We start from the raw sequence: 5,773 nt of genomic DNA, 5'->3' as shown, positions 1-5,773 counted from the left end.
GTTAACGATCATCGGCCATATCCCAGGGGTTATCGGGGGTGTTTTGCTGTATACATATACGGTCCCTTGAATTTAAATCTAATTGTTCATCAGAGATCGGTGGTTGTTTTTCCATTCAAACCAAGTGCAGTAGGGGTGCCATTGGCCACTGAACGATGCATACCGATGCCCGTCCTCCGATTTATAACGGAAAAAGGGAAATTGCGCGGTATAGATGACAGCATCCCGTCTCGAGGTATATATCGAGGGCGAGCTCCGCGATACATCTCGAAGGAAGGGGGGGGGGTGCGCTGTACGTGTACACTGCAGGCTGCTCTTATCCTTTCGACGATGGGTTATAACGACCCGGGGCCTTGCTCCCGCGGTGGTCGCCCTCAGGGGGGTCCATTGATCACGCGTCCTCATCGCCTCGGGACACGCCTCGCCGGTCTGGGCATATAATGTGCTCGCATCGCGAAACCAACGACAGCACGCTAGCGAGAAATCGTCACTTTTTTTTTTTTTTTTTCCAAAGGAGGTGCGTTTTGTTGACTCTTTTTTTTTTTTTTTTTTTTATATACCACCAAACAAACAAAGTCAAAGTCGGTCTCTCTCCCCATGGCCACGATTGCTATCGCACATACACGGCCCGATTGAGTCACAAGGGCTGTACTTTCACGTGAAAATCATTAAAAGTTCTCGAAAACCTCGCTCTCACGGGCGTATATAATTAAAAACGAGAGATAAAAGCACACATGCACGTAAGTCGCTCGTGACCTCTTCCTCTCCGCAGGCGTGGGGGTGTGGCTGGCGCGTCTTAGAAAAAGCCCCTTTGGTAAAAGCTCCCTTTTGACTTTCGGTTCAATTATTTTCCAATAGTTGTGTATCGGCCGATCGGCAGCGGTAAATCAACCCTCGGCGGTGTTGTGTATACACGCGCGCGTGCAAGAAACAGAGACATGTCGTGTATATAGTTCCGCGAAACGACTCGTCTTATCTAACGAAAAAAACAAAAAAAAAAAAAAAAAAGCGTACCGCAACTGATTTACATGCGCGCGCCTCCCGAGGAAGAATCCGTACCGGGAACCTCGGGGGCTCGTTATTGATTGGAAATAAAATTGGAGGAGATAGCATTCGCCGATAGCAGCGTCCCCGTCCTTTAAAAAACCCGAGAAACCGGAGGATGACCTGCTAAGGTATAGGAAAGATGGAAGAGGGGATCTCCGCGCGCAAAGTTCAGCAGCAGCCTCCTCCCGTTCACCCAATTAACCGGGCGTGTTTGCGTGTACATATACACATATACTCGGTATACGAAAAAGGGAGGAAAAAAGAAAGATCCCTCTGTCCTACTCTCCTCCGTTCTCGAGAGAGAAAGAGGAGCCCTGCCCGGGCTGGTGTATATGCTTTGGTATGTTAATTAAAAAAGAAGCGCGTCGTCCCGCTGACCCGATTTCGCCGCCGCTCCATCCGTCCGACTCTTTCTCGCGAGAGAGAGAACATTCTTTTCCCGTGCGAGAGAGTCCGTTGTTTTTTCTCCCCCCCCCCCCGTTTTTTGTTCGCTGTGTGTATGGCCGGTCGACTAGTTTTCTGGGGAGGGAAGGTGCCCTAATGAGAAGGAATGGTCAGCCGAGAGATCGGCGCGATCGGCACCCGGCGAGGCGAGCTTCGAGATCGGCACAATGAAGAGTTAAACGGCTGCACCGTGTCTGACAAATCCCCTTGGCTGCCAATTTCGAGTACATACGCGGTGGATGGGGTGTGTAATTTCATCAATCAGTGGCGGGATGGGATGGCTCGTGGGTTTGGAAAAGCGTTGACCATCATCGTTACGTCTTCGATCAACGGGGGGTGGCGTTGACCAGTCCAAGAATCAACGGCGGGGCACGTCAGAGAGTAGAGGAACGAGGAAAAGGTATATAGAGAAAACGAGGAGGAGGAAGAATGAGAATGAGAATACCAGAGACGGAGAGGACTATACTATATGTGTATAGCTTCGAAACTCGTTTTCGTTTTCATCGCTAATTAGACTTGTCGCATCCGACTGATGGGCGCACGCATATATATATACATTTATACGAACAGAGGCAAACCAACAACTCGGGAGTTATGGCCAGGACTTTTGGTCCCTTGGTCCGAGGGAGGATCATCTCTTGGACAGACGAGGTGACGATCGTGCGCGGTGAACACGTGTCCTCTCCAATTTTGCTCTTGAAGCAGTTATTTTCAACACATTGTTTTGTTTTTTGTTGTTGTTTTTTTTCCTCTCCAACCGCAACTATCAATCGTTAAAGTGAAATGGAAAGTACACGTATATACTCACCTAGGAGAGTGCTATATAAACACGGGGGCTCGCGGTGGGCGGCCATATTGGATCGTGATACGGAGCCGCAATTAAGGGAGAGCGAGAGGGAGTATAGGCCACCCGGGCGAGCTCTGCCCCGAGAGATAAGGTGAGTCCAGCGAGACCGTGCAGTACGTATGTAGTCTCTTCTCCTCCTCCTCCTCCTCCTCCTCATTCCCTGCCTCTATGCAGACTCCCTTTGTTGTGGGTCACTTGTTTCTTTCCATTTTCTCTCCCTCTCCCTCTCTGGCTTCGTCTGGACCTTTATTACCGAAGAGCGAGAGAGTCGCTCCGCACGAGGTCTCTTGTAGCCGAGTAGGTACCGTACAGATCGAGTGCAAGGTCGAGTCACGAGTCGAGGGATGATCCTCGACGGCATATTGCAATAAATCAAGGGGTCCCCTTTGTCCGTGCACGGCAACCTCGACGTGTCATATTCGAACCAATCTGAAGCTGCTATCGCCGAAAACCCTCCATTCCCCGCTTCTCCGTATATCATCGACAACGGGGAGGGAGAGGATTCACACCCCTCCCACTTCTTATAAAATCCCAGGGTGATGCGCGTCCATCGGATGGACAAAAATGTGTGTGTTCTACCTGGGCCCGCGTCAGATCCTATCTCCCAAGCGATGATATTCCAAGAGAGGGAGAGCATTTAATTAAGACCTTGGCGACTCTCTCGCGCGTCACGACTACCTCTCCCCCCCCCCCTCAAAATCCATCGATATTCGTAGTAGCGGCCCACACCCTCCCCCGTGGGCTTCGTTTTATCGGCCGCGCATCGTGACTCACGCGCGACTGCTCCTGTCCGCCGATCAGATAAACATCCGCGCCACGGCTAAAAGGACCCACTGCCTCATGCAAATGCGATTATTCCGGTGAGAATAACCATACGTGTGTGTATAATATATACCTGTATATATGTATACCGGAGAACAAAAAAAAACGTAAAATAAATAGTCGAGCGTATAGCAGGAAGCAGCAGCGCTATACCCCCATACGTGGTATACCTACGGCTTCCCTAATGAAGATTGAGGTATACGCCGGCGTAAAAGTGTATATATATATATGTGTGTGTGTCTAATAATGATGATGATGATGATGATGATTATAATCCTAGAGTATCGGTTGTATGGGTGTATATGCGGTACAGCTCGGCTGGAGGAATGCCCAAATTGACGCTCTCTAGGATGTCCCTCCGCATATTCCGCGCGGCGTCTATGCCCACATGGAAGGAGGAGACCGGGACCTCCTACCGAGTGGTGCGTGTATATACACGTATTGTGTGTAGTATATAGGCATGGGTCGCACAAAAGGCTGCCACGGTAGCTTCTCCTCAAGCTTCCGGAATTCTCTTCGCGCCTCTCCCTTCTTTCTTCTTTTTGCCGGTGATGGGTCCCGTTCCCACCGGAGGGCGGAATCTCCCGGGCTAATTGATCCGCGAAATCGAGCACGAAAACATTCCCCTCGGCTTTCGCAACAACTGCCAAGTGTATTATATCCGCTCGTCTCTACACGTGGGACCATCGCACGGTCCTCTCTTTCCTTCCCTCCCCGCGCTCTGTACACGTGTGTTCGCTCTTTAGCGAGGGCCTCGACTCTCGGCCAGCGGGCAGACGCCCCCGACGCGCGAAACCATCATCATCTCTCCTCCTCCTCCTCGTTGGCCGGGGCGCGAGAGAGGAGATATAAATCACCGCGTCATAAACAACCGATATATTTCTCGGCCCAATGTTTACCGAGTGCGCTTTAAATGCCTTGTTAAAACAAACCTACGGCTCCGGCTCTTCTTTTTCCTCCCCCCCCCCACTTGTCTTCGTTTTTTTTTTTTTTTTCCTCTTTGTAAGGTGGGGATTTCTATTATTGTCGACTTGGGTGATTTATCGCGCGATACGCAAGTTTAGCCGTCTCGGTGTTGTCCGGTGTCTTTTTTCCTTCTCCACTCGATACGATCGACAACCTTAAAGCTGCATTTTCGTATATACCTTCGTCAACAAGAAATCTCTTTGGGCGTCGCGTTAACTTTTGCGAATAATGGGTGCACCCACGCGCAATTATTCCCGCGATGTACAAGGGATCATAACGCCTTGGCTTTCATTATCGTCGCGGACGCGCGCGTTATTTTCATCGTGTATCTACAGCCTATCTTATAACCCGTTTGTTTATCCCGTGTTATTGTTTACCAGCGGCACATTACTCTCTTCGGCTTTAATGATATGTAGTAAATCCGGGCGATTCGTTACTCACATTCGTTGCCTCGATGATAAAAGCTATGGTGCTCTTGGCGTATCAACGGAGAAACACACGTATACTCGGTGTAAATGGTCCCGTTCGAGAAATGAAATTTGCAGCTCTCGTGGTGTTTTTTTTTTTTTTTTTCTCCAATCCCCTGGCCATGGCTCTATTAATCAACTCGGCCGATGTGTACCCGCGTCTCGTGTTTTTCCTTGGGCCCCCGGACACCTTTTCTATTACCTCGTGCATCTTTCTTTCATTTTTTTTTTTTCTTTTCCAACCGCACCGGCTTTGTATTTGCGCTTCGAGAAACATATAATTGATGAATCCTTCGACGGTCCCGTTTCGCTCGCACGTAATGGCTCGCGAGGATTGAGTTAAGCCTCGCTTCAGGCACCAGCCGGCCAAACGAGAAAAAAACCAATATATATACCCCTCGATGAAAAATGCACCTCGACTTTTGATTTAACCCCGCGGTTTAATTGTTTAGCTCTTCCCACAGTTCTGCGTGTCCCTTTTTTTTTTTTTTTTTTTTTTTTTAGGCTCGAGTGTATAGTACCAAATTTACGAGCTCGAAATTTTCAACGATCGTACACGCGAGCGCTCATAGAAATATCGTACTATCCGCAAACGCGTGCTCTCTGCGATTGTTCGCCTCGGCTTGGGTATGTGTAAAAACACATCACTTATACACGTAAGTTACGGAAATTTAACAAACGGAGAAAAAAAATACACGTACGGTAAAGCGCGAGGTTTCGACCAACGTCCCTGGGATTATAAACTCCCCCCCCCCCTACGATTGTTTAGCGCTATGGAATGTTTCTCCTCGGCCACTACGATATTTCCCGTACGTACGTAAGGTCGTACGCTCGCGGTAATGACTCCCGGCCCATTGTATCGACGATTCCCCTCCCCGAGCAATTACAACCGCGGACCAAAACCTACATCTGCGTACGCGAATGAAAAACAATTTATTTATGAATAAACCCCCAGCGCGGTTTCCTCTCTCGAGGGTGTGAGCTTTGTCTTCTCGGTTCGCCATATCTCTTCCTCTCTGGACAATCCCGTGCCATCTTGGTTCCCCCGCGCGGGGACATCGCAAAGTATGTGTATATACATTTACACACAACTCTGCCGTTTGATTCGGCTACCGTGTGTCGCGAACAATACCAGCGTACCATCAACGGCCACCTCCCCACCCTCTCCTTTTCTTTTTTT

This window comes from Copidosoma floridanum, unplaced genomic scaffold (assembly GCF_036245765.1).
Source record: "Copidosoma floridanum isolate Cflo_tuat_1 unplaced genomic scaffold, Cflo_Japanese_pri ptg000021l, whole genome shotgun sequence".
In the NCBI taxonomy this organism is placed as follows: Eukaryota; Metazoa; Arthropoda; class Insecta; order Hymenoptera; family Encyrtidae; genus Copidosoma; species Copidosoma floridanum.
The sequence above is the reverse complement of the archived record's forward strand: the minus strand, read 5'-3'. Positions refer to the sequence as shown.